At 28.2% G+C, this 11,743-nt stretch overlaps 1 protein-coding gene across 2 annotated transcripts in view; it reads left to right on the top strand.

Annotated features, from left to right (window-relative positions):
- LOC119669365 overlaps positions 1-11,743 on the top strand; it is a 141,799-nt gene that overhangs the window by 727 nt on the left and 129,329 nt on the right. The window lies entirely within an intron of this gene.

Here is an 11,743-nt window from a genome sequence, read left to right as displayed (position 1 = left end):
TGTTATGATCCGTACCTAGTTTGATACGGACTTAAGCTAATCCGGCACTTGAACCAGCTTAGCTTTTCACGATATGTTATCCTCCGTATCTAGTCTGATACGGATTCACTAATCCGGCACTTTAACCAGCTTAGTAATTCACTTACGTAATCCGGCACATAAACCAGTTACGTAATTTATAGATATCTAGATATATATGTGAATATATATATAGATATTTATTTGTTTATTTTATTTTTATTATTGATTTTCAAATTCGGCACATAAACCGACTTTGCTCAAGGTTCTTTTAGGCACTTAAACCAAAAGAAAACACTTGGTTGTATTCAGGTTGTTAAATTGAATCAAATGTTTATTAAAAATGTTGTGCTTTTATACAAAATTCTTAACACTAAGCTTATGGTAAAGGAGGAAATGCACCCAGTTCCCACGATTTGTTATCCGATGGACTTTGAACATTCAAGGCCAAGGGCGTTCGTGGGAAATATGTGCATTACCTATGCTTATACTATTTAATGCAATCAGCAAGCTGATATATGTATTTTGCCATATATCAACCTGCTTCACAAATTTGGTGACTTAAATGTGTTATCACTGAAGCCATGCGCCAACTCATATTGCACCTGTGGGAACAACAGAATTGTCGCAGCGGCTTGCCTATTGCTGCAACTCACAACGAACACACGATAAAAGAAATTGAACATAATGCTTATCAACCTTGCACAGTGGCGTGTGAAGATGATCATGTTACGTCTGGCACGCTGCTAGCGTGCGAATATTTAGTTGTGAGAGCCAGCAACATTGCTAAATGTTTGATAACACAAATAAACACCAACAACAAAAACAACATAAGAACTAATTTAGGTACTTATGTACACATATAATTAATGCACTAATAAAAATACAATTATAATAATTGACAATAATAATACAATAATAAGAAAACAATTATAATGATTGATACAATGATAATAGATTTAATATGAAACTTAACAAGAGGTACCAAAAAATGAATTATATATAATATAACTAACTGTATATAAACTTATAATAACACTTATAATATATGTAATCATATTTTTTAAAAGAAAGTAATTAAAATATGTGAAGTGCATGTTACTTATGATAACATTAATGTAATATAGTGCAATTTACTTAAAAAGCGGAAGCATAATAAGATTAAATAATAACAATTAATGTAGAATTACGAGCTGCCACTTATCTGGGCTCTTAAATGGTTTGGCTTAAATGTTTCAAAAGATGATATAAAAATATTAATAAGAGAAAAAATGTTAATGATGGAAATGCTTGAGGTAACGGTGAAATTATTTCAATAATTACCGAGAGCTACAGACCGACTTTGTTAATATATTTTTCATTTAATGATGCAATTTTACTGTTTAACTTTTGTAAATGTTTTCTATTTTCTTTTGAAAATACTTTTTTTTTTATCTTTTATGGAATTAAATAATATTTTCCTAATGTTATAATAATTACAAACATATATATATTTATATATATATTACAAAAATTATACATTAAGACCGAAAAGCTTTCGGAAATTCTCATTTAAAATTCGCGCGCTGTATATTTTCCGATATTTTAAGTTTATGTAGTTTGGCAGCACTGTCCTTAATTACTATGCCAAAAATGAGCGCGATCTGTCAGACAGTTCGTTTACGGCAGCTGTTGAAACCAGTTCACCTCAGTAGGGCGTTGCGAAAAAAACAATGGAAAAAAATATTGAACAAAGAGTTTGCATCAAATTTTGTGTTTCGAACGAAATTTCGTGTGCAGAATCGTTGCGAATGCTACAAAAGGCTTATGGGGAATCAGTTTTATCGAAAACTCAAGTTTATGAGTGGTACAAAGCCTTCCAGGACGGTCGTACGACCGTCGAAGACATTTCGCAACGCACTACTGAGGTGAACTGGTTTCAACAGCTGCCGTAAACGAACTGTCTGACAGATCGAGCTCATTTTTGGCATAGTAATTAAGGACAGTGCTGCCAAACTACATAAACTTAAAATATCGAAAAATATACAGCGCGCGAATTTTAAATGAGAATTTCCGAAAACTTTTCAGTCTTAATGTACAACTCAAATATTTTTGCTATATTATAAATATTTCATATTGAGTCAGCTATTTTATAATTATTATAAGTGAATATTAGTTTATTTGCACAAAATATGATTCATTCAATATTTTTTAATTAAAAACATTTTTATCTAATCAATGGGATTTTTTATATAGATTCGTGAAATTCTCAATAAATAAATAAATGGTAACTTGTTTAATACTTTTCATTGAATATTTATATATGTAAACGGTCTACAAACTTCAATAAAGAAATAATTATTGCCTTTATTTTAACATTTTTATAAACAAATAAAAAAAAATTTTTAAAGTATGATTTTTGAATATTTACTTAACTAGTCAGTTAAAAGGTATAAGTTTACGCACGCCTAAAGAAATAAGAGTCATATTTAAATCTATTCTAATTTTTTTTTTGTTTAATCTATTTACGTAAATACATTTTTGAAAGTCACACTACATATATTAAATAATTTTTTTTTTTTGTTTTTTAATTTTTCAATGAGTTCAGTACATTTAATTTATTTTAAATTCTATAATAATTTTTTACTAATATCTTTTATAAAGTCACAGTATCTAAATTAATTTTTTGTTGTTTTTTTAATAAATGTGCATTAATTTATATTTTTTTGTTATAATAAATTTTAATATAATATTAATCAATCTTTAAATAAAATTAATACATAATTTCTTTTTCTTAAAATTCTTATTATAATCATACCGTTACAACTCACTGAAACCTCTACTTAGCTACCAGATCCGGCACTAACTACTCTGTCAGGTTAGAAAACGGTCTATATATACCAGTAGTTCCCAACTTTTTATTGACCAAGGACCACTACAATATTTTTGTTTTTAGTAGGGATCACAAAGTTTAAGAATAATAAACTGTATGATTATATTAATACGCTTTTTTATAAGGTATAAAATAGGTAAGTAATGGAAATTTTGGAAATCTTTTGTGTTTATTTTCTAATAAGTGAAATCTCAGTGGGTGAATTATAAGCCACATAATCATACTTGTTAAATTTGATTCACGAACCATTTTAAACCATTTCGTGGACCACCTGTTAGGAACCACTTACTTGTATGAAAAATAAAAACTGAGAACTCAAACAATTGCACGGTTAGAACAGATGACTGTCAATGATATTTCTACTATTTTTAATAGCTGCTATCACTGTAATATATTTACTGAAACGTATTTTTTATGGTATATATCAAACAAATTTCTATAGATATATATTAATTTATGACTATTGTAAATTAATAGCATAGAAAGGGATAAGATGAATATAAAATTACTATTTCACAACTCTCTATCAAGATATAAGAATATATATATATATAAGATATAGAAGATATATAAGGTTTTATATATTTGTAACTAAAGTACTTAGAAATTTTCCGATTTTTGAACTAACTTTAATAAAATATTTATTATTATTTAAAATCGAAGGACCAATTGCTTTTTTTAGTAATCTTTAAAATTAATTTTAGTGTTAACTCACAAATAAATAAATAAAATAAATAAATATTTATTATTATTCTTATTTGAACTCTATAAGTGACACCAATGAACCAAAAAAATTACTATTTCTACAAAGATTTTTACTCAAAAAAAACTTTTGCTTATGATAATTTTAAGTTTAAAAATGATAAGTTTAAAAATTAAATTTTATATATTTTGTTTAACTTTAAATTATAATAAATAAAGTGTAAAAAAATATTATTACTGATATTTTGTTATAAAAAAATTAAAAAAATACATCAATAAAACACTCGTTAGAAAGTATACTGAAAGAAAAAATTGATGAGATATACAAACGAAAATATCAGTTGTGAAATTGATGAACAACGTAATGAACGTTTGCAAATTGAGAGATATAAACAAGAACAGTGCAATAAACGCGTTAAAATTCAGAGAAATAGACACGTTGATATTAAAACAACGTGAAGCTATATCCGCAAGTGAAACAATCAGAATTTCGCAAATTTATTTTACCCCAGTTCAGAAAAAAAGTGATAAAATGTCTATAAATATAAAAGCTATAATAAAAGTAAATTGGTTGTTGTAAAATTTGTGATAGAAAAAATTAAAAATATTATTTACGCAATGGCTTCACTAGAACTAATAACAATAATTTTGTATTATTTGGTTTATAAAAATAGTAAATACCAGATATTTTGTTTACAATTTCTTTAAGTTGATGAATGATGTTTGTAATATTATTTGTATTATCAATATAAACCATTATATGGTACAAGTACACAAAAAATAAAGTAAAATTGAAAAACCAAAATGTCTGTCAAAGAAACCTCAATATCTTAAAATAGGTTAATTTAGAATTCACTACTTGTAAGTAGTTCTCTTCAAAGGGCGATTACAAAAACAAACCTATTACTTTAGTTTAATACGTTCCAAATGTAAAATGTAAAAATTTAGAAACCGATATGAAAATTTTGGGTGGCCTATAGAAGACCGAAAGAACAATATCTGTTTATTATTGTTCTTTCTCTTTAATTCGATGTAGATTCTGCTGATGGTTCGAACTATTGTTATTACTATCAGAGCTATTTAAACTATATTCGTTAGAGCTATTAAAACCATAGACACCAGAGCTATCCAAAAAAATTAATAATTCAAGAAAAATACAGTAATTTGTAGATTCAAAGTAATTTATTGACAGTGCGTCTTCTGGTTGTAGATCTTCTGAACTTTGATCAAATAGACAAAAGCAAATGACAGACTTCTTATTAGAAAAGCTAGAAACAGAAGATTTAGGTAAAGAACTACAATCTTCAGTTTATTTAAACATTTTGTCAAATAGACAAAAGCAAATGACAGACTTCATATTTCAAAAAAGCTAGAATCAGAAGATTTTATAAAAGAACCACAATCTTCAGTTTATTTAAGCTTAGAGGTCAACAAAATAATGTTAATCCAAAGAATCATATACGTACTAAACGCATAGCAAACAGAAATAGTGATTTCTAAACTCTAGCAAAGAAAGAACTACGTCCATAAATTTATATAAATTGGAACAAATGGACTGGCACTATTGTTTTCCATGGTTTTGTATGGAATTGTTTCTCATGAAACTGTTTGTAATTAACAACGTTATTAAATATTGTATTTGTTTTTCTATAAATGGCTCATACTTTCTATATGTTTTTGACACGATTTTATTGAAACTTATATATAGTTTAAAAAGAGAGTTGGAGAGTTATTTTCCGAAGTTATAGCGCTTTGAAATTAAATATCATTGAAAATATTTTATTAAAAAAATTTTAAAATGTTTAAAATAATAAAGAGCAATTGTTTTAAATTATAAAAAAAAAAACAAAATGTAAGTATAAAATAAAAAATTAATTTTTGGCATTAAAAACTCTAAATAGTTAACGTGCACACATTCACAAAACGTGACATGCAAAGTGAACTGTGGTTATATCATATAATATATATTTATGTATTCCTTTGATGTGATAAGATATACACAATGAACTGTCAATAATGTTTAATTTATAATATTTTCTTTTTACCTTTTATGGCCCAAAAGAAAAACCAATTACCCAACTGCGTTTGATTACACACCTACAAAAATAAACTCTGAAACACTAATGAAAAATGAAATCCCAAATTGAAATTTCTATCTACGGAAAGTGTATTGCTTTTCCATGATAAGATAAACTAAATTGGTAATTGCTTATCAATAAATGAAGAGAAAAAAAATTTGTTGCAAAAAATGAAAAACTTCATAAACTAAACGGTTTTTTTATCAATTTTATTTATACCTGCCAAGCTCATGCCTATAGTATATTAGATACGAGTATCTAATCAATATTCTGGAAATATTTTTGATGTGCTATGACCAAATTTGTGCAAAAACTGTTGTTTCCGTCCAACAAATCAAGAATTTTCAATTTGATTTTATTTAATTGGTAGCTATAAATATTAGTAATAGCACAGAAATTACAGACATTTGCACAAATTAATTGCACTGAAACAAATTCAATTACTGCGAAATCAAAGATTTTGGCTCGTATCTGGTTTTTGAGACGAAATACGAGTACGCAATCTTTTTTTATTGTTCTAGAATCTAGATAATTTTAAAGTATTTATGTTGGTAATAATTGGGTTAAACATAGTTTGTGGTTAATTAAATATTTAAAAAAAATAAAAAAGAATATCTATTCATATAAGAATTCATGTTTTCACTGAGTTTCAATAATATAATTTTAGACTTACAGTTTGGTTAATAAATCTTATTAATCAATTGATCATTTAAATGCATTATAGTTATGTACCTGAAAAGAAAAATTAAAATAAAATTAATTTTTAATTACATTTGATGTTAAAATAATTTTTAATTACATTTGATGTTAAAATAATTTGTTTAAAAATTTTATATACATATTAACTAAAAGCTAAGTTTCGCTAAATTTAATACTATAAGAATTTGTATTAAAATTTGTTCTACAAAAAATTAATTTCAATTAAATTTAATACTAAAAGAGTTGTTATTAAAAATCTGTATTAAAATCCTAGATATAGTCACACTAAGAATAACTGAATACGAGGCTTAATAATATGATGGATCTGATGTCTTTGTATCTGCCTGTGTTTATCAGATTTCGCTGAATTTTTAGAATACTGAGTGTTGGATTATTGTGACTGTAATTTTTTTAATCGAGATGCTCTTTTAATACACTTTTAGTGCATTTTTATTTTCGATTGGTAAATGTGGGACAAAATTTATAACATTCTAGATATTTTAGCGCAAAAGTAGCAAGAATACTCTAAAATAAATATATGTTTTATATGATTTGACTGATTAAATGCAATTTAATGCGATATATATATTTATAAAAAAGATATAATGTAAAATAAAAATCGCAACCGTGAAAGCATAATAGCAAAGAATGGCGGATCCAGCACTGACAACAAGAACCGCATTAATAAGGCAAAATAGGTTTTTGACCGCTTTTTAAAGTGTGGAGATCACCCCAGTTATTGCGTCAAACTAAAATTTAAATATTTAACTCAAATATTAAGTCTACCCTCCAATATGGATAAAAATCACGAAACGATCCGTTAAATGGCAACAACGAGCTACAAGTCTTTATTAAACAGTCCTTACGGAAAATCGTTCAAATGTTCTAACCAAACATGCTATCGAATGCAAGACTATGGTCTTCATCCCTAACAACACAATTGGGACTGGGTAGGCCATACTCTACGCAGACCAACCAGTTACACCAGAAGAATGATTTTTCAAGTAAAATTTAAAGTGAAATAAAATTAAAAATAAAGACTGTCATCAAAATATTCGTATTAATAAAAATTTTTATAATATTAAATATAGTGTAACTTCTTTAATAATGATAAGTTCGCAATTTTTAAAATCAACAATTTGTTCGCAAAAAACTTTACAGATACAAACATGCCTAAAGCTTTAAGTAGGTAGATTACATCGGCTATCCCAAGGGACCTTAAAGGACACATCGGTATTGAGCAAAACGAAAAGGCAGATGAACTTGCAAGCAAGGATCAAGCCATAATTTCTGTGGCCCGGAGCCCAGAATACCATTGGGGTACAGCATGACGGCAGCCTATGTCTAAAAGTGGATAACCTCACTTCATCTTAATAGATGGAGCAAGTTGAGCACTTGTAGACAGACCAAACTCATGTTACCAAAACCGTGGGCCAGAGAGGCGATAAAGGTGCTTAGCTATTCGCGGAGCACCCTAAGCTGGCTGACCTCACTAATTACTGGGCATAGTAACTTCAAGTATCACCTCAAAAAGATAACTCTTGTTGAGGAAGACACTTGCAGACTATGTCTACAAGAAAAGGAGACAGCGGTGCATATATTGTGCCAATGTCCAGCACTGGCAAGTAGGAGGAAGACTGTTTTGGGACACCATTGGGTTGATGACGACTTGGCAGGAAACCTCAAGCCAAATGAACTGCTTGCATTAACAAAAGATGTAGTTATGCGAACGGAAGCCACTCCAGCTTTAACTCAATAACAACATCCGAGAATCGAAGGACGAAAAAGGACCCAAGTCGTTTCGTGGTCTACTTCGACTAATCCTTCACTTCAGTGGGGCCACTTGTTGGACAGTGCGCTGTCCCAACGTCCCACCATATATATATCCCAAGGGGTCCATTGTGCTAGCACCTTTGGCAAAGCTTATAATGCTATTCAGGGTGAATCTTGCAGTTCGGCAAGATCCTCAAAAACGAAAACTCCTACAATAAAAAGGTGGCGCCGTGCATTTGCATCCTCTCCACAATGGCGGCATTTATGTTTGAAAGGGATATTCAGTCTTCTAGCATGGTTACCTAAAATACAATGACCTGTAAGTAAATGTACTACAAGACTGATATCTCTACATGCCCCGTATCAATGAAAGAGTTTGTTTCCTTGTATTAGAGCGTGGCGAAATTGCAAACAGATGCCTACATATCGTTGAGTCTTCCCATTTTTTATTAAAAAGTTCGACACAGGAAGTACTAGGTGACAGTTTGCAAGATGTCAACGATCTTGGAACTTAATTTGGTGTTCATAGTTAGACCAAAAAAATATTAACTTTGAACTCTAAAAAGAGATCATATACGTCATCTAAACAAAATACTTAAAAATATGAGAAAATTATGACAACTTTTCTTAAGAACCCTAGGACCTTGCATAAGTACATAAATAGAATTCAGTAAATGATTATTTATGTGATATAAAAAGTATGATTCCAATTAAATAATCCAATAAATAAGTAAAAAATCAAAATTTTTTTTAATATACATATGTTATTAGGTTGTTAAACTCTTGTTTGAGCATAAATAACTTCAAATAATTTAAATAAGAAAGTTGAAACCATATTTTTTTTAATAGTTAAACAATGAAAATTTTTGCATAATTCAACTTTTAATTGCAATTTTTTTCTGTGATTTTTTTTTTAAACTAAAAAAAGGTTGAGATTAATGTGGTGAAGGTTGTACAAATTGCAAAAATATCTGTGTGCAGATAAAGTAAGACTGCATATGATCAACATTGGGATCAGCACCCGCGTACTATGCTATGCATTGGTGCTATTAGCTTTTTCTTTTTAAAAGTGAAAATAAGTCACTTATAATAATAATAATAAATTTAAAAAAATTCAGTTTTATGATAGGTTTCATATGCATTTTATGAGAGCAACCAGAGTATAGCAGATATATTAGAGTTATTAAATAGAAGTAAATAATTTTATTTTCATTAACATAAATTAATTTAATCAATAAATATATTTAAAATTAAATAAAAAAGTATGTTAATATGTGAGTATATAAATAGGAATAAATAGGAATAACACTTTCAACTATTTGCCTCATACTTGTGCTTAGAAAATTGAGAAAGTTTTTAATACTTTTAGTACTTTTTAATATTCTTATTATATTTGCTTTAAAAAAGCAATTAATGTAAAGTTAATTTTTTATTTCAAATATTTTATTTAATAACATTTTCACGAGATTGTTTTCTGAAAAAAGATATTGAGCCCAGCCAGTTGCTTTGGCAAGTTGAGATTTAACTACATGTAATTGCGAGTAAAATCAATAGAATAACTTCGAGTGCTTTAACTGCTGATTTTTAAAAGCATATTTAACCATTAAATATTTAGATATATTAGATATTATATATGTGTTAACAATAAACACAAAATTGTAGTATCTCCACATTCAAATCTTACAAATCAATATTATTAATTTTCTGAATAAAAAGTTATTTGTGCAATTTCTTAGTGCTTGTGGATAATCATTGATTCCTACTCAATCAGTTAATTACGAAGTTTGAAGAATTAAAGAGAAATTTACAATAATAATAAAATTACAATAAATAATGCATACTTTAAGAAATATTATTTTTTTTCATTTTTTTTTTATTTACGAAACTTAATGCTAGACAGAGATGTTTGATAATTACAATAAGTATATACAAATATTATAAAGCAATTTTATTCAAGTTAATTTAACTTAAGAAACAATACAGCAATATATACCATAAATTTCTACAAAAATGTGTAAATATATGTACAGCTTGCTATGACGACATAAGGTCTAACACTGCTTTATATTTTAGCCGTAAAATATTGAGCAGTTCTTTGTAGAAGAGCGGACGCCTCAATGTTACCACGATGTTACCATGAATCGTCATTTAACACATTTTCTCTGTGAACACACAGGTTTTTCCTGCAAAAGAATGAGGTTTTTAAAGATATACTTTATTGACAGTAAACTATTCATCAGTAAGCACGAAAGATCTGCTAAATATATATGTTAAGATTTTTCCAAAGGAATGTAGTGGTAAAATGGCGAAAAATTGCTTATTGTAAGCAGTGGAAAAATATCTGCTGACCTGTTACTGCAACACATTAATCAAGTATTACTTTCCAATGGATATTTTAACATCATGTTTAAGGCTTAAGTTAGGTTGAAGGGACAGCCTTGTGCACCAAAGCTTATTTAGACACAAATAAGGGCCCACTATGACACCACAGAAACATCAATCTTAGGATTTATAAGGTTTAATTTCCTTGGAATACTAGGTGGACTAAAAGTAGCTAACAACAGGTGGCAACGCCAGAACAAAATCAATTATATTTTGTATACATGTGTGAGCGTTGAGAAGTGACAAGAGATGAAACATAGATCCATTACTTCACACCTAACGGAAAACTACAAGCCAGAGAATGTATAGAGCCCGATGGTAGTAGTCCTAAACGACCACGAACACAACAATCGGCTAGAAAAGTTTTGACTTCAGTACTTTGGAATTCAAGTGAAATAATTTTCATAGACTATTTAGAAAAAGGAAAAAAAATACCATCAAATTACTATTGCATATTATTGGATCGATGGATTGAAGGAGAAAGTAAAAAAACGATGTGGTCGTTGGTTGCTTCCTCAATCTTCATTGCTTTCTCACCTAACGTCTTCTCCAAATTGGGCTCCCAGTGACTATTACCTGTATCCAAACCTCAAAAGATGAGTCCAGAGGAAGAGATTTGCGTCAAACGATGAAGTGCAATGGGAAACTGATATATATTTTGTAGGATTTGATAAATCGTATTATTTAAAAAGTAACAAAATGTTACAAGAATGTCGGACTCGGTGTGTCGAGCTAAAAGGGGACTACATTGAAAAATGAAATATAATTTTCCAAAAAAATGCGTTTTTAATATTTAGGCTGGGTATTTATCAATCCACCTAGTAGGATTAAGATTTTCTTGCCTTTTTTGAAATATTAAAAACTTTTATTTAACTCCTTTAATTAAAATATGTATAAAAACTCTTCCATTTTCCTATAAACTTAAAATGTTTAATTTAAATAAAAATGAAATTTGAACTGTGTTCATACGAACTAATTATATTTAAATATTTTATAGAAAATATGTATTAATATTACAATAAAATAATACATGTTGCAGAAATTCATCTCAATTATTACAAGAAAAAAAAAATATTTCAAAGTACATACAATGAAGGTACAGTGACACACGGGAACTTTCTTTACATTTTTGCGTGGTAATAATAAGACCATTGTGTGGTAAAATATTACAAATATTAAAGCTTTAATTAAATGTGAAAACATTTTCATAAAAATGTTA

This window comes from Teleopsis dalmanni, chromosome 1 (assembly GCF_002237135.1).
Source record: "Teleopsis dalmanni isolate 2A chromosome 1, ASM223713v2, whole genome shotgun sequence".
Classification (NCBI taxonomy): domain Eukaryota; kingdom Metazoa; phylum Arthropoda; class Insecta; order Diptera; family Diopsidae; genus Teleopsis; species Teleopsis dalmanni.
Note: the sequence above shows the minus strand (reverse complement) of the source record. Positions and strands in the feature narration are given on the sequence as shown.